Below are 17,918 nucleotides of genomic sequence, written 5' to 3' on the forward strand. Positions count from 1 at the left end.
CCCATATCCATCTAAACCTGTCCTATCCATGTACGTGTCCAAATGTCTCTTAAACATTAGGATAGTCCCAGCCTTAACTACCTCCTCTGGCATCTCGTTCCATACACCCACCACCCTTTGTGTGAAAAAACTACCTAAATTCCAGTTAATTTCTGAAATATTGGTTGTCATGGTACACCAGTCATTGAAAGTGGGCATGCAGGTGCAGCAGGCATTGAAGAAAGCGAATGGTATGTTAGCTTTCATAGCAAAAGGATTTGAGTATAGGAGCAGGGAGGTTCTACTGCAGTTGTACAGGGTCTTGGTGAGACCACACCTGGAGTATTGCGTACAGTTTTGGTCTCCAAATCTGAGGAAGGATATTATTGCCATAGAGGGAGTGCAGAGAAGGTTCACCAGACTGATTCCTGGGATGTCAGGACTGTCTTATGAAGAAAGACTGGATAGACTTGGTTTATACTCTCTAGAATTTAGGAGATTGAGAGGGGATCTTATAGAAACTTACAAAATTCTTAAGGGGTTGGACAGACTAGATGCAGGAAGATTGCTCCCGATGTTGGGGAAGTCCAGGACAAGGGGTCACAGCTTAAGGATAAGGGGGAAATCCTTTAAAACCGAGATGAGAAGAACTTTTTTCACACAGAGAGTGGTGAATCTCTGGAACTCTCTGCCACAGAGGGTAGTCGAGGCCAGTTCATTGGCTATATTTAAGAGGGAGTTAGATGTGGCCCTTGTGGCTAAGGGGATCAGAGGGTATGGAGAGAAGGCAGGTACGGGATACTGAGTTGGATGATCAGCCATGATCATATTGAATGGCGGTGCAGGCTCGAAGGGCCGAATGGCCTACTCCTGCACCTAATTTCTATGTTTCTATGTTTCTCTCCATAAGCCACAAGGGCCAAATCTAACTCCCTCTTAAATATAGTCAATGGCCTCAACTACCTTCTGTGGCAGAGAATTCCAGAGATTCACCACTCTCTGTGTGAAAAATGTTTTCCTTATCTCGGTCCTAAAAGATTTCCCCCTTATCCTTAAACAACAGAACCACATCTCCACTGGGCACAGGAACCCGGGTTCCGTAGCCCGATCATGGATTGCTTTCTTCCCCTCTCCTTTCTTTAGCTTTCCAATTTATTCCTGAAGACTTCTTGCAGACTCGTAAGAGGCTTTTCAGAGCCACTTGCAAAAGTCGCCTCCAGCACAAAACTCTGCTCCTGCTCACATGGCCTTGCCTTTCCCCTTCACCAGCCAGCCAGCTGCTTGCTGCCTCTCCTCCTCAGCCTTAAACCTGGCTCGTGACAAATCCACAAAGGCGGCCGGCCTTGTCATGACCCACACTGGCGACGGTGCAAGCCCGGCCACCATCCAGAGCCAGTCATCCCACCGCCGCAGGCAGCCTTGCCAATACACAGCCGACAGCGCAGTGTGCCGGCCGCCCTCCCATCCCTGCTCCCAGAACGTGCGGCCAGGGCTTCTGTCGGGGGGACGGGTCCGCCACATTAACCAAGCCAAGGCTCTCCCTGCTGCCGCTCACTCGTGTGAAGGCGCTAAATTCACCCCTGCCCCCGCCAGAGAGTCATACCTTAGCGGTGCTCGCTATGACGACTTGATTGGCAGAGCCGGCAATTGTGACTTTGAACATTTTTTTCTCCTTCCTGGAAGTTTCAGTTGCATTTGGGTTGAAATGCGAGCAGCATCCTCCTCTTTTTCCTTTACTTCAGTGGTCCCGTCAACACACACACACACACATGCGCAGAGTGAGAGAGGGCAGCAGGCAGACACGCAGCTTTTATGCAAGCGTGAAGAGTTAAGTTTTGTCTTTTTTTAAACTTTGAAAATGTCCCAAAAGGGAGGTGCACCGTTCCCAGAGGCACTGCAATACTGGGTCGATGCGTGGAGTGGACGGAGCAAGCCCCTATTCCATCTCCCTGTTCCAAAAATCAATTTAATATATGGTCCCTAGATAAGGGACGTATCAGATATTAAACTGATAAGAACAGATTTTTTTTTTTTTTTAATTTCAAAATATACTTTATTCAATTGGTAAATATATACAATTTCTGAACCATTCAAACAAAATTCATCCGACATTTTCGGAGACTATACAAACTTTTTCCAGTACAATTTTTTTACATTTGTCAAATTTCACCAAACAGTCCCCCACCAGTGCCACTCTGTGGCCCCTGTTCAAGTAATAAATATATACAATGTGTACACAGTGCGAAAATTTCCATCTGACATTTCAAGTTCCACAAAAATGTCCCCCACCCGTGCCACTCATGTGGCCCTCTGGTGTGGGATACCTTCCCTTAATTTAATTTGAGGGGCGTCTCCACCATACCGTGCCCCCCATGTCCAGCAGCGGAAGGACCCTAGACTGTGGCCCTCCCCCACCGAGCCTTGGCGTTGGCTGCACCAAGCTTCAGCGAGTCCCTTAGCACGTACTCCTGCAGTCTGCAGTGGGCCAGTCGGCAACATTCCCTGACGGACATCTCGCTCTGCTGGGTGGTGAGCAACGCTCGGGCAGACCAAAGAGCGTCTTTCACCGAGTTGATGACCCTCCAGCAGCACTCGATGTCAGTCTCTGAATGTGTCCCTGGGAACAATCCGTAAATCACAGAGTCCTCTGTGACGGAGCTGTTCGGGATAAATCGTTCCAGGGACCCTTTCATACCTCTCCAGACTCGTTTTGTAAACCCACACTCTGCAAAGAGGTGGGCAACCGTCTCCTCTCCATAGCAACCGTCCCGGGCGCAGCGTGCGCTGGTAGTGAGGTTCCGACGGTGCAGGAAGGATCTAACTGAGAGGGCTCCCCTCACCGCCAGCCAAGCCAGGTCTTGGTGCTTGTTGGTCAGTTCTGGCGATGAGGCATTTTGCCAGACAAGCTAGGCAGTCTGCTCTGGGAACCACGCCACCGGATCCATCGAGTCCTTTCCCTGCAGTGCCTGCAGGACATTCCGTGCTGACCACTGCCCGATGGACTTGTGGTCAAAGGTGTTGGTCCGGAAGAACCTGTCAACAGACGTCAGATGGGGCGGCAATGTCCAGCTGACTGGTACATTGCGTGGCATCTGCGCCAGGCCCATCCTTCGCAACACCGGGGACAGGTAGAACCTCAGCAGGTAGTGGCACTTAGTGCCCACGTGCCTTGGCTCTACACTCCGCCTGATGCAGCCACACACAAAGGTGGCCATCAGGATGAGGGCGACGTTGGGCACGCTTTTACCCCCGTTGTCTGCCGACTTGTACATGGTGACCCGTCGTACCCGGTCCATCCTCGACCCCCAGATGAACTGGAAGACGGCCCGGGTGATCCCCGTGGCGTAGGAGGGAGGGACAGGCCACACCTTGTGCCAAGTACAGCAGACCCGAGAGCACCTCACACCTGATGACCAAATTTTTCCCGGTTATGGAGAGGGAGCGTTGCTTCCACAGCTCCAGCTTCCTCCCCACCTTGGCTATCCGCTCCAGCCAATTTTTGTTACTCGACTCAGCCCCCCCGAACCAGATCCCAGCACCTTCAAGAAGTCAGGCTTGATGGTGAAGGGGATGGAAGATCGGTCGGGCCAGTTGCCAAAGAGCATGGCCTCGCTCTTCCTGCGGTTCACCCTGGCTCCCGTGGCCGACTCAAACTGGTCACAGATGCTGATCAATCTGCGGACCGACCTTGGATCCGAGCAGAAGACGGCGACATCGTCCATGTACAGGGAGGTCTTGACCTGAATGCCCCCACTGCCTGGCAATGTCACTCCTCTTATGCTCGCATCCTTCCTGATGGACTCGGCAAAAGGTTCAATACAGCAGACAAACAAGACAGGAGAGAGAGGGCAACCCTGCCTGACTCCAGACCTTACAGGGAAACTGTCTGATTCCCACCCATTGATTTGGACTGCACTACGGATGTTGGTGTAGAGCAGTTTGATCCAATTTCGGATTCCCTCCCCAAAACCCATTTTGGAGAGCACGTCCCTCATGTACGTGTGCGATATCCTGTCGAAGGCCTTCTCCTGGTCCAAGCTGACTAGGCAGGCATCCACCCGTCTGTCCTGCACGTAGGCGATGGTATCTCTCAGCAGCGCTAGGCTGTCTGAGATTTTCCTGCCAGGTACAGCACAGGTTTGGTCCGGGTGGATCACCCGTCCCAGAGCAGACTTGACCCGGTTGGCGATGGCCTTAGACAGGATCTTGTAGTCTACATTCAACAATGTTATGGGTCTCCAATTCTTTATATCTTTCATCTCCCCCTTCTGCTTGTAGATTAGGGTGATGCTGCCCTTCCTCATGGAGTCTGACATGCTGCCGGCTAGAAGCATGTCGTTGTACACTTCCAGCAGGTCCGGGCCCACCCAGTCCCACAGAGCCGAATACAACTCGGCCGGTAAGCCATCGCTTCCGGGAGTTTTACTCGAGTCAAAGGAGCGGATGGAGCCAGTCAGCTCCTCTAGGGTCAGTGGTTGGTCCAGACTCTCCTGCTTGCTGTCCTCCAAGACCTCCGTGATAGAGGACAGGAAGTTCTGGGAGGCGGTGCTGTCTGTGGCCTTTTGGTCATACAATTCCGAGTAAAAGGATTTGCAGACCCTCATCATGTCTGTCTGCGAGGATGCTACCGAGCCGTCCTCCTCCCTAAGGCTGTTGATCACAGAGCTCCCCCTGTGAACCTTATGGAAGAAGAAACGTGAGCACGTCTCATCCTGCTCCACATGGCGGACCCTGGATCGGAAGATGATCTTGGAGGATTCAGAGGTAAAGAGCCGAGCTTGCCGGTCCTTCACCTCTCTAAGTTCCTCCCTCACATCCACCCCCCTCGACTGCAGAAGGAGCAGTTGTTGCAATTCTGTCTGGAGTTGGCACAATTCCCTCTGACTCTGTCTTGCTCTCTGAACCCCTTTGGCTATGAAGAACCTCTTAATGTTCTCCTTGGTTGCTTCCCACCAGAGTGTCGGGGAGTCAAAGAGGGGCCTCACCGTTCTCCAACGTGCGTAGTCCCTCTTTAGCTCCTCAACGTTCTCTGGGGTCAACAGCTTCACATTTAACTTCCACGTCCCTCTGCCTGCCTTCCGGTCCTCCTGTAGGTGACAGGAAGCCTGAAGGAGGCAGTGGTCAGAGAAGAACACCGGCGTGAGGTCGGTGTGTCTCACCGTGACGGCCTTCGTGGTGAAGACGAAGTCTATCCGGGATCGGGCCAAACCGTCCGATCTCGACCAGGTGAACCGCGGCTGGGACCCGCCTGCAGGGTCGCTGAAGGCGTCGTGCAGCTTTGCGTCTTTTACCGTTTCCATCAGGAACTTGGACGTGCTGTCCAGTCTGTTGTCGGCACTGCCGGATCGTCCAGCCGCATCAATGATGCAGTTGAAGTCACCGGCCAGAACGAGCTGCCGGGACGTGGCCAACAGCACTGGGAGCTGCTGGAGAACGGCCTGCCGCTCGCTCCGCACGGGTGGGGCATACACATTAATCAGCCGGAGCGGAGAACCACGGTACATTACATCCACCACGAGGAGACGCCCCGCAACCACCTCCCTGACCTCAGTGATGGCGAAGTTCCCTCCCCGCAGCAAGATCCCCAGGCCAGAAGCACGACAATCATTGCCCCCCGACCACACAGACAGTCCGTGGGGCCACCATCGCGACCACCTCCGATAACAGCGGAGGTGTGGCAACCCGCACTCCTGTAGAAAAGTCACATCTGCCTTGACCTTGGCCAGGTACTGTAAGGCATTAACACATCGCGCAGTGCTCTTCACACTGCGCACGTTTAAGGATGCCAGTTTGAGCTCCATTGTCCTTTAGAGTCACTGGCCATTTTCCTGTTCCCTCATGCCCACCGCTTCGGTGAATTGCCTCACCTTTCCTGGGCTCAGATACCCGGCCTCCTCAACGGGTTGGGTTTCCCCTGTGGTAACCCGAGGTGTCGTTGGGGGGGGGGCTGCTCGTTTTACCCCCTTCTGGTTGCGCCGCTTCCCCCGTCTCTCGTGGCTGGGGCTCAGTGACAGGCTTACTGCTCCCGGAAACTCGGAGCTGAGGCCCAATGGCCGCTGCACTGCTCCCGGTTGCCCGGAGCTGGGGCCCATCGGCCGCTACGATACTCCCGGTTGCCCGGAGCTGGGGCCCATCGGCCGCTACAATGCTCCCGGTTGCCCGGAGCTGGGGCCCATCGGCCGCTACAATGCTCCCGGTTGCCCGGAGCTGGGGCCCAACGGCCACTGCACTGCTCCCGATGCCCTGGGGCTGGAGCCCCTCGACCACTGCACTGCTCCCGATGCCCTGGGGCTGGAGCTCCTCGACCGCTGCACTGCTCCCGTTGTTCTGGGGCCGGAGCCCCTCGATCGCTGCACTGCTCCCGATGTCCTGGGGCTGGAGCCCCTCGACCGCTGCACTGCTCTCGGTCTCCTGGTGCAGGTGTACAATCGTCCTGCACCTTCTCCTTTCCGCCCCGGTTTTCTTCTTGTGGGGTTTCCCGTTCGCCTCATCCTCCGACGAGGAGAGGTTTCTCCCTTCTGTCAGGGAGAGACCGTTTTTTGGTGGTTTTTTTGGGCTTGCCATCCCCTTCTGGCCTCTGCTCCGTGTGCTGACCCTTCTGGTGTTTTTTGTATTTTACAGTAGTCCAAATTTGCTCTCCCCCCTCCTCCATCGACTCTCCCTCCTGGGCTTGGTGCTGGAGTTCTCCTGGCACTTGGGGGCTCGAGGTGGTTGAGGTGGCTGAGGTGGTTGGGCTGTCCTCATCCCTGTTTCCCCTTTCTGCTGGGGACTTGGCAGTGGTAGTGGGTGTCTCACCTACCCTGGGGGTGCTGGAAGCCGCCCCTCTTGTTGCCTGTGCATATGTGCAGGCTCTTTTTGGGCAGGCCCTGTAAAGGTGGCCTCCCTCCCCACACAGGTTACAGTTCTTGCTGGCTTGACAGTCCTTTGTCTCGTGGCCCTCCGTTTTGCAGTTTTTGCAGACCACTGCATTGCATTGGGCCATCACATGTCCAGGCTTATTACATTTTCTGCAAACTCTGGGCTGCCCCACGTAAATTAAATATCCTCGGTTTCCTCCAATTGCGAACACCGATGGAGGGTGGAGGAGAGTTCCTTCTTGTCCATCCTCAGCTTTACCTTGACCTGCCGCTTGCTCGTCCAAATCCCATGCAGATCCTTCACGTCCACGCTGTTCCCTGCTCCGTCGACGTAGCGAGCAAGGAAGGTGAGGACATCCACTACGGGCACATGTGGGTTAAACATATGGACCGTGATCGTCCTTTCTTTTTGATTTGGGAGGGTGAAGAGTGGCTGCACCTTCAGCAACGACAGCGGAGCTTCATTCCCCTTCTCCTGGAAATCCTTTAACAGTTTTTGCCATCCTGTCGGAAGCACAAATGTAACGTCGAAATAACCGTTACCCGGGAAGTCCTGGAGGCAGTAGATATCCCTGGGCTCGAACTTGCAGGTCTCCAGCAATACCTTCTTTACAAAGGTGTCTCGACTGAAGGGCATCCCCTCACTGAGATCCTTGACACTAATCCTGAGGGTATTGCGGATACCCTGTCCTCTAGTTCCCATTGCAGCTGCCATTGCTACGATTTTTTAAATCGTAATCTGCAGCTCCTGTCCTTAATGGACCGCCAGGACTGTTCTAATAAGAACAGATCCCCTTTCCCTGTTCTAACAAGAACAGACGCTCTTTTTTAGCACTCTTTTACTGACTGCAGTTGCACAGATACTACACTTGATCTTAGCCAAAAGGCCGAGAAGCGACTTGATTGGCAGAGCCGGCAATTGTGACTTTGAACATTTTGCTGAAGATTTTTTTCTCCTACCTGGAAGTTTCAGTTGCTTTTGGGTTGAAATGCGAGCAGCATCCTCCTCTTACTTGAGTGGTTCCGTCAACACACACACACACGCAGAGTGAGAGAGGGCAGCAGGCAGACACGCAGCATTTATGCAAGCGTGAAGAGTTAAGTTTTGTCTTTTTTTAAACTTTGAAAATGTCCCAAAAGGGAGGTGCACCGTTCCCAGAGGCACTGCAATACTGGGTCGATGCGTGGAGTGGACGGAGCAAGCCCCTATTCCATCTCCCTGTTCCAAAAATCAATTTAATATATGGTCCCTAGATAAGGGACGTATCAGATATTAAACTGATAAGAACAGATTTTTTTTTTTTTTTTTAATTTCAAAATATACTTTATTCAATTGGTAAATATATACAATTTCTGAACCATTCAAACAAAATTCATCCGACATTTTCGGAGACTATACAAACTTTTTCCAGTACAATTTTTTACATTTGTCAAATTTCACCAAACAGTCCCCCACCAGTGCCACTCTGTGGCCCCTGTTCAAGTAATAAATATATACAATGTGTACACAGTGCGAAAATTTCCATCTGACATTTCAAGTTCCACAAAAAATGTCCCCCACCCGTGCCACTCATGTGGCCCCCTGGTGTGGGATACCTTCCCTTAATTTAATTTGAGGGGCGTCTCCACCATACTGTGCCCCCCATGTCCAGCAGCGGAAGGACCCTAGACTGTGGCCCTCCCCCACCGAGCCTTGGCGTTGGCTGCACCAAGCTTCAGCGAGTCCCTTAGCACGTACTCCTGCAGTCTGCAGTGGGCCAGTCGGCAACATTCCCCGACGGACATCTCGCTCTGCTGGGTGGTGAGCAACGCTCGGGCAGACCAAAGAGCGTCTTTCACCGAGTTGATGACCCTCCAGCAGCACTCGATGTCAGTCTCTGAATGTGTCCCTGGGAACAGTCCGTAAATCACAGAGTCCTCTGTGACGGAGCTGTTCGGGATAAATCGTTCCAGGGACCCTTTCATACCTCTCCAGACTCGTTTTGCAAATCCACACTCTGCAAAGAGGTGGGCAACCGTCTCCTCTCCATAGCAACCGTCCCGGGGGCAGCGTGCGCTGGTAGTGAGGTTCCGACGGTGCAGGAAGGATCTAACCGAGAGGGCTCCCCTCACCGCCAGCCAAGCCAGGTCTTGGTGCTTGTTGGTCAGTTCTGGCGATGAGGCATTTTGCCAGACAAGCTGGGCAGTCTGCTCTGGGAACCACGCCACCGGATCCATCGAGTCCTTTCCCTGCAGTGCCTGCAGGACATTCCGTGCTGACCACTGCCCGATGGACTTGTGGTCAAAGGTGTTGGTCCGGAAGAACCTGTCAACAGACGTCAGATGGGGCGGCAATGTCCAGCTGACTGGTACATTGCGTGGCATCTGCGCCAGGCCCATCCTTCGCAACACCGGGGACAGGTAGAACCTCAGCAGGTAGTGGCACTTAGTGCCCACGTGCCTTGGCTCTACACTCCGCCTGATGCAGCCACACACAAAGGTGGCCATCAGGATGAGGGCGACGTTGGGCACGCTTTTGCCCCCGTTGTCTGCCGACTTGTACATGGTGACCCGTCGTACCCGGTCCATCCTCGACCCCCAGATGAACTGGAAGACGGCCCGGGTGATCCCCGTGGCGTAGGAGGGAGGGACAGGCCACACCTGTGCCAAGTACAGCAGACCCGAGAGCACCTCACACCTGATGACCAAATTTTTCCCGGTTATGGAGAGGGAGCGTTGCTTCCACAGCTCCAGCTTCCTCCCCACCTTGGCTATCCGCTCCAGCCAATTCTTGTTACTCGACTCAGCCCCCCCGAACCAGATTCCCAGCACCTTCAAGAAGTCAGGCTTGATGGTGAAGGGGATGGAAGATCGGTCGGGCCAGTTGCCAAAGAGCATGGCCTCGCTCTTCCTGCGGTTCACCCTGGCTCCCGTGGCCGACTCAAACTGGTCACAGATGCTGATCAATCTGCGGACCGACCTTGGATCCGAGCAGAAGACGGCGACATCGTCCATGTACAGGGAGGTCTTGACCTGAATGCCCCCACTGCCTGGCAATGTCACTCCTCTTATGCTCGCATCCTTCCTGATGGACTCGGCAAAAGGTTCAATACAGCAGACAAACAAGACAGGAGAGAGAGGGCAACCCTGCCTGACTCCAGACCTTACAGGGAAACTGTCTGATTCCCACCCATTGATTTGGACTGCACTACGGATGTCGGTGTAGAGCAGTTTGATCCAATTTCGGATTCCCTCCCCAAAACCCATTTTGGAGAGCACGTCCCTCATGTACGTGTGCGATATCCTGTCGAAGGCCTTCTCCTGGTCCAAGCTGACTAGGCAGGCATCCACCCGTCTGTCCTGCACGTAGGCGATGGTATCTCTCAGCAGCGCTAGGCTGTCTGAGATTTTCCTGCCAGGTACAGCACAGGTTTGGTCCGGGTGGATCACCCGTCCCAGAGCAGACTTGACCCGGTTGGCGATGGCCTTAGACAGGATCTTGTAGTCTACATTCAACAATGTTATGGGTCTCCAATTCTTTATATCTTTCATCTCCCCCTTCTGCTTGTAGATTAGGGTGATGCTGCCCTTCCTCATGGAGTCTGACATGCTGCCGGCTAGAAGCATGTCGTTGTACACTTCCAGCAGGTCCGGGCCCACCCAGTCCCACAGAGCCGAATACAACTCGGCCGGTAAGCCATCGCTTCCGGGAGTTTTACTCGAGTCAAAGGAGCGGATGGAGCCAGTCAGCTCCTCTAGGGTCAGTGGTTGGTCCAGACTCTCCTGCTTGCTGTCCTCCAAGACCTCCGTGATAGAGGACAGGAAGTTCTGGGAGGCGGTGCTGTCTGTGGCCTTTTGGTCATACAATTCCGAGTAAAAGGATTTGCAGACCCTCATCATGTCTGTCTGCGAGGATGCTACCGAGCCGTCCTCCTCCCTAAGGCTGTTGATCACAGAGCTCCCCCTGTGAACCTTATGGAAGAAGAAACGTGAGCACGTCTCATCCTGCTCCACATGGCGGACCCTGGATCGGAAGATGATCTTGGAGGATTCAGAGGTAAAGAGCCGAGCTTGCCGGTCCTTCACCTCTCTAAGTTCCTCCCTCACATCCACCCCCCTCGACTGCAGAAGGAGCAGTTGTTGCAATTCTGTCTGGAGTTGGCACAATTCCCTCTGACTCTGTCTTGCTCTCTGAACCCCTTTGGCTATGAAGAACCTCTTAATGTTCTCCTTGGTTGCTTCCCACCAGAGTGTCGGGGAGTCAAAGAGGGGCCTCACCGTTCTCCAACGTGCGTAGTCCCTCTTTAGCTCCTCCACGTTCTCCGGGGTCAACAGCTTCACATTTAACTTCCACGTCCCTCTGCCTGCCTTCCGGTCCTCCTGTAGGTGACAGGAAGCCTGAAGGAGGCAGTGGTCAGAGAAGAACACCGGCGTGAGGTCGGTGTGTCTCACCGTGACGGCCTTCGTGGTGAAGACGAAGTCTATCCGGGATCGGGCCAAACCGTCCGATCTCGACCAGGTGAACCGCGGCTGGGACCCGCCTGCAGGGTCGCTGAAGGCGTCGTGCAGCTTTGCGTCTTTTACCGTTTCCATCAGGAACTTGGACGTGCTGTCCAGTCTGTTGTCGGCACTGCCGGATCGTCCAGCCGCATCAATGATGCAGTTGAAGTCACCGGCCAGAACGAGCTGCCGGGACGTGGCCAACAGCACTGGGAGCTGCTGGAGAACGGCCTGCCGCTCGCTCCGCACGGGTGGGGCATACACATTAATCAGCCGGAGCGGAGAACCACGGTACATTACATCCACCACGAGGAGACGCCCCGCAACCACCTCCCTGACCTCAGTGATGGCGAAGTTCCCTCCCCGCAGCAAGATCCCCAGGCCAGAAGCACGACAATCATTGCCCCCCGACCACACAGACAGTCCGTGGGGCCACCATCGCGACCACCTCCGATAACAGCGGAGGTGTGGCAACCCGCACTCCTGTAGAAAAGTCACATCTGCCTTGACCTTGGCCAGGTACTGCAAGGCATTAACACATCGCGCAGTGCTCTTCACACTGCGCACGTTTAAGGATGCCAGTTTGAGCTCCATTGTCCTTTAGAGTCCGTTTTCCTGCTCCCTCATGCCCACCGCTTCGGTGAATTGCCTCACCTTTCCTGGGCTCAGATACCCGGCCTCCTCAACGGGTTGGGTTTCCCCTGTGGTAACCCGAGGTGTCGTTGGGGGGGGGCTGCTCGTTTTACCCCCTTCTGGGTGCGCCGCTTCCCCCGTCTCTCGTGGCTGGGGCTCAGTGACAGGCTTACTGCTCCCGGAAACTCGGAGCTGAGGCCCAATGGCCGCTGCACTGCTCCCGGTTGCCCGGAGCTGGGGCCCATCGGCCTCTACGATACTCCCGGTTGCCCGGAGCTGGGGCCCATCGGCCGCTGCAATGCTCCCGGTTGCCCGGAGCTGGGGCCCAATCGGCCACTGCACTGCTCCCGATGCCCTGGGGCTGGAGCCCCTCGACCGCTGCACTGCTCCCGATGCCATGGGGCTGGAGCCCCTCGACCGCTGCACTGCTCCCGATGCCCTGGGGCTGGAGCTCCTCGATCGCTGCACTGCTCCCGTTGTCCTGGAGCCGGAGCCCCTCGACCGCTGCACTGCTCCCGTTGTCCTGGGGCCGGAGCCCCTCAATCGCTGCACTGCTCCCGATGTCCTGGGGCTGGAGCCCCTCGACCGCTGCACTGCTCTCGGTCTCCTGGTGCAGGTGTACAATCGTCCTGCACCTTCTCCTTTCCGCCCCGATTTTCTTCTTGTGGGGTTTCCCGTTCGCCTCATCCTCCGACGAGGAGAGGTTTCTCCCTTCTGTCAGGGAGAGAGACCGTTTTTTGGTGGTTTTTTTGGGCTTGCCATCCCTTTCTGGCCTCTGCTCCGTGTGCTGACCCTTCTGGTGTTTTTTGTATTTTACAGTAGTCCAAATTTGCTCTCCCCCCTCCTCCATCGACTCTCCCTCCTGGGCTTGGTGCTGGAGTTCTCCTGGCACTTGGGGGCTCGAGGTGGTTGAGGTGGCTGAGGTGGTTGGGCTGTCCTCATCCCTGTTTCCCCTTTCTGCTGGGGACTTGGCAGTGGTAGTGGGTGTCTCACCTACCCTGGGGGTGCTGGAAGCCGCCCCTCTTGTTGCCTGTGCATATGTGCATGCTCTTTTTGGGCAGGCCCTGTAAAGGTGGCCTCCCTCCCCACACAGGTTACAGTTCTTGCTGGCTTGACAGTCCTTTGTCTCGTGGCCCTCCGTTTTGCAGTTTTTGCAGACCACTGCATTGCATTGGGCCATCACATGTCCAGGCTTATTACATTTTCTGCAAACTCTGGGCTGCCCCACGTAAATTAAATATCCTCGGTTTCCTCCAATTGCGAACACCGATGGAGGGTGGAGGAGAGTTCCTTCCTTGTCCATCCTCAGCTTCACCTTGACCTGCCGCTTGCTCGTCCAAATCCCATGCAGATCCTTCACGTCCACGCTGTTCCCTGCTCCGTCGACGTAGCGAGCAAGGAAGGTGAGGACATCCACTACGGGCACATGTGGGTTAAACATATGGACCGTGATCGTCCTTTCTTTTTGATTTGGGAGGGTGAAGAGTGGCTGCACCTTCAGCAACGACAGCGGAGCTTCATTCCCCTTCTCCTGGAAATCCTTTAACAGTTTTTGCCATCCTGTCGGAAGCACAAATGTAACGTCGAAATAACCGTTACCCGGGAAGTCCTGGAGGCAGTAGATATCCCTGGGCTCGAACTTGCAGGTCTCCAGCAATACCTTCTTTACAAAGGTGTCTCGACTGAAGGGCATCCCCTCACTGAGATCCTTGACACTAATCCTGAGGGTATTGCGGATACCCTGTCCTCTAGTTCCCATTGCAGCTGCCATTGCTACGATTTTTTAAATCGTAATCTGCAGCTCCTGTCCTTAAAGGACCGCCAGGACTGTTCTAATAAGAACAGATCTTTTTCCCTGTTCTAACAAGAACAGACGCTCTTTATTTAGCTCTTTTACTGACTGCAGTGCACAGATACTACACTTGATCTTAGCCAAAAGGCCGAGAAGCGACTTGATTGGCAGAGCCGGCAATTGTGACTTTGAACATTTTGCTGAAGATTTTTTTCTCCTACCTGGAAGTTTCAGTTGCTTTTGGGTTGAAATGCGAGCAGCATCCTCCTCTTACTTGAGTGGTTCCGTCAACACACACACACACGCAGAGTGAGAGAGGGCAGCAGGCAGACACGCAGCATTTATGCAAGCGTGAAGAGTTAAGTTTTGTCTTTTTTTAAACTTTGAAAATGTCCCAAAAGGGAGGTGCACCGTTCCCAGAGGCACTGCAATACTGGGTCGATGCGTGGAGTGGACGGAGCAAGCCCCTATTCCATCTCCCTGTTCCAAAAATCAATTTAATATATGGTCCCTAGATAAGGGACGTATCAGATATTAAACTGATAAGAACAGATTTTTTTTATTTTTTATTTCAAAATATACTTTATTCAATTGGAAAATATATACAATTTCTGAACCATTCCAACAAAATTCATCCGACATTTTCGGAGACTATACAAACTTTTTCCAGTACAATTTTTTACATTTGTCAAATTTCACCAAACAGTCCCCCACCAGTGCCACTCTGTGGCCCCTGTTCAAGTAATAAATATATACAATGTGTACACAGTGCGAAAATTTCCATCTGACATTTCAAGTTCCACAAAAGATGTCCCCCACCTGTGCCACTCATGTGGCCCCCTGGTGTGGGATACCTTCCCTTAATTTAATTTGAGGGGCGTCTCCACCATACTGTGCCCCCCATGTCCAGCAGCGGAAGGACCCTAGACTGTGGCCCTCCCCCACCGAGCCTTGGCGTTGGCTGCACCAAGCTTCAGCGAGTCCCTTAGCACGTACTCCTGCAGTCTGCAGTGGGCCAGTCGGCAACATTCCCCGACGGACATCTCGCTCTGCTGGGTGGTGAGCAACGCTCGGGCAGACCAAAGAGCGTCTTTCACCGAGTTGATGACCCTCCAGCAGCACTCGATGTCAGTCTCTGAATGTGTCCCTGGGAACAGTCCGTAAATCACAGAGTCCTCTGTGACGGAGCTGTTCGGGATAAATCGTTCCAGGGACCCTTTCATACCTCTCCAGACTCGTTTTGCAAATCCACACTCTGCAAAGAGGTGGGCAACCGTCTCCTCTCCATAGCAACCGTCCCGGGGGCAGCGTGCGCTGGTAGTGAGGTTCCGACGGTGCAGGAAGGATCTAACTGAGAGGGCTCCCCTCACCGCCAGCCAAGCCAGGTCTTGGTGCTTGTTGGTCAGTTCTGGCGATGAGGCATTTTGCCAGACATGCTGGGCAGTCTGCTCTGGGAACCACGCCACCGGATCCATCGAGTCCTTTCCCTGCAGTGCCTGCAGGACATTACGTGCTGACCACTGCCCGATGGACTTGTGGTCAAAGGTGTTGGTCCGGAAGAACCTGTCAACAGACGTCAGATGGGGCGGCAATGTCCAGCTGACTGGTACATTGCGTGGCATCTGCGCCAGGCCCATCCTTCGCAACACCGGGGACAGGTAGAACCTCAGCAGGTAGTGGCACTTAGTGCCCACGTGCCTTGGCTCTACACTCCGTCTGATGCAGCCACACACAAAGGTGGCCATCAGGATGAGGGCGACGTTGGGCACGCTTTTGCCCCCGTTGTCTGCCGACTTGTACATGGTGACCCGTCGTACCCGGTCCATCCTCGACCCCCAGATGAACTGGAAGACGGCCCGGGTGATCCCCGTGGCGTAGGAGGGAGGGACAGGCCACACCTGTGCCAAGTACAGCAGACCCGAGAGCACCTCACACCTGATGACCAAATTTTTCCCGGTTATGGAGAGGGAGCGTTGCTTCCACAGCTCCAGCTTCCTCCCCACCTTGGCTATCCGCTCCAGCCAATTCTTGTTACTCGACTCAGCCCCCCCGAACCAGATTCCCAGCACCTTCAAGAAGTCAGGCTTGATGGTGAAGGGGATGGAAGATCGGTCGGGCCAGTTGCCAAAGAGCATGGCCTCGCTCTTCCTGCGGTTCACCCTGGCTCCCGTGGCCGACTCAAACTGGTCACAGATGCTGATCAATCTGCGGACCGACCTTGGATCCGAGCAGAAGACGGCGACATCGTCCATGTACAGGGAGGTCTTGACCTGAATGCCCCCACTGCCTGGCAATGTCACTCCTCTTATGCTCGCATCCTTCCTGATGGACTCGGCAAAAGGTTCAATACAGCAGACAAACAAGACAGGAGAGAGAGGGCAACCCTGCCTGACTCCAGACCTTACAGGGAAACTGTCTGATTCCCACCCATTGATTTGGACTGCACTACGGATGTCGGTGTAGAGCAGTTTGATCCAATTTCGGATTCCCTCCCCAAAACCCATTTTGGAGAGCACGTCCCTCATGTACGTGTGCGATATCCTGTCGAAGGCCTTCTCCTGGTCCAAGCTGACTAGGCAGGCATCCACCCGTCTGTCCTGCACGTAGGCGATGGTATCTCTCAGCAGCGCTAGGCTGTCTGAGATTTTCCTGCCAGGTACAGCACAGGTTTGGTCCGGGTGGATCACCCGTCCCAGAGCAGACTTGACCCGGTTGGCGATGGCCTTAGACAGGATCTTGTAGTCTACATTCAACAATGTTATGGGTCTCCAATTCTTTATATCTTTCATCTCCCCCTTCTGCTTGTAGATTAGGGTGATGCTGCCCTTCCTCATGGAGTCTGACATGCTGCCGGCTAGAAGCATGTCGTTGTACACTTCCAGCAGGTCCGGGCCCACCCAGTCCCACAGAGCCGAATACAACTCGGCCGGTAAGCCATCGCTTCCGGGAGTTTTACTCGAGTCAAAGGAGCGGATGGAGCCAGTCAGCTCCTCTAGGGTCAGTGGTTGGTCCAGACTCTCCTGCTTGCTGTCCTCCAAGACCTCCGTGATAGAGGACAGGAAGTTCTGGGAGGCGGTGCTGTCTGTGGCCTTTTGGTCATACAATTCCGAGTAAAAGGATTTGCAGACCCTCATCATGTCTGTCTGCGAGGATGCTACCGAGCCGTCCTCCTCCCTAAGGCTGTTGATCACAGAGCTCCCCCTGTGAACCTTATGGAAGAAGAAACGTGAGCACGTCTCATCCTGCTCCACATGGCGGACCCTGGATCGGAAGATGATCTTGGAGGATTCAGAGGTAAAGAGCCGAGCTTGCCGGTCCTTCACCTCTCTAAGTTCCTCCCTCACATCCACCCCCCTCGACTGCAGAAGGAGCAGTTGTTGCAATTCTGTCTGGAGTTGGCACAATTCCCTCTGACTCTGTCTTGCTCTCTGAACCCCTTTGGCTATGAAGAACCTCTTAATGTTCTCCTTGGTTGCTTCCCACCAGAGTGTCGGGGAGTCAAAGAGGGGCCTCACCGTTCTCCAACGTGCGTAGTCCCTCTTTAGCTCCTCAACGTTCTCTGGGGTCAACAGCTTCACATTTAACTTCCACGTCCCTCTGCCTGCCTTCCGGTCCTCCTGTAGGTGACAGGAAGCCTGAAGGAGGCAGTGGTCAGAGAAGAACACCGGCGTGAGGTCGGTGTGTCTCACCGTGACGGCCTTCGTGGTGAAGACGAAGTCTATCCGGGATCGGGCCAAACCGTCCGATCTCGACCAGGTGAACCGCGGCTGGGACCCGCCTGCAGGGTCGCTGAAGGCGTCGTGCAGCTTTGCGTCTTTTACCGTTTCCATCAGGAACTTGGACGTGCTGTCCAGTCTGTTGTCGGCACTGCCGGATCGTCCAGCCGCATCAATGATGCAGTTGAAGTCACCGGCCAGAACGAGCTGCCGGGACGTGGCCAACAGCACTGGGAGCTGCTGGAGAACGGCCTGCCGCTCGCTCCGCACGGGTGGGGCATACACATTAATCAGCCGGAGCGGAGAACCACGGTACATTACATCCACCACGAGGAGACGCCCCGCAACCACCTCCCTGACCTCAGTGATGGCGAAGTTCCCTCCCCGCAGCAAGATCCCCAGGCCAGAAGCACGACAATCATTGCCCCCCGACCACACAGACAGTCCGTGGGGCCACCATCG

The 17,918-nt window shown here is 54.5% G+C and overlaps 1 long non-coding RNA gene, 2 other non-coding genes and 3 pseudogenes across 3 annotated transcripts in view; all 6 read right to left on the reverse strand.

Annotated features, from left to right (window-relative positions):
• LOC116967082 overlaps nt 1-17,918 on the reverse strand; it is a 40,829-nt gene that overhangs the window by 9,771 nt on the left and 13,140 nt on the right. The window contains exon 2 of the long non-coding RNA XR_004410131.1: nt 1,583-1,710. This is a non-coding gene — a long non-coding RNA (uncharacterized LOC116967082). The remainder of the gene's footprint in view (nt 1-1,582; nt 1,711-17,918) is intronic.
• LOC116967142 lies at nt 1,849-2,029 on the reverse strand (annotated as a pseudogene).
• On the reverse strand, nt 7,571-7,735 carry LOC116967184 (annotated as a pseudogene).
• On the reverse strand, nt 7,976-8,158 carry LOC116967147. The gene has a single exon (XR_004410160.1). It is a non-coding gene; the product is annotated as a U2 spliceosomal RNA (small nuclear RNA).
• On the reverse strand, nt 13,705-13,900 carry LOC116967188. Its single transcript, XR_004410179.1, has one exon. It is a non-coding gene; the product is annotated as a U2 spliceosomal RNA (small nuclear RNA).
• Nucleotides 14,141-14,320, reverse strand: LOC116967143 (annotated as a pseudogene).

The sequence above is a fragment of the Amblyraja radiata genome, chromosome 38 (assembly GCF_010909765.2).
Source record: "Amblyraja radiata isolate CabotCenter1 chromosome 38, sAmbRad1.1.pri, whole genome shotgun sequence".
Taxonomy (NCBI): Eukaryota; Metazoa; Chordata; class Chondrichthyes; order Rajiformes; family Rajidae; genus Amblyraja; species Amblyraja radiata.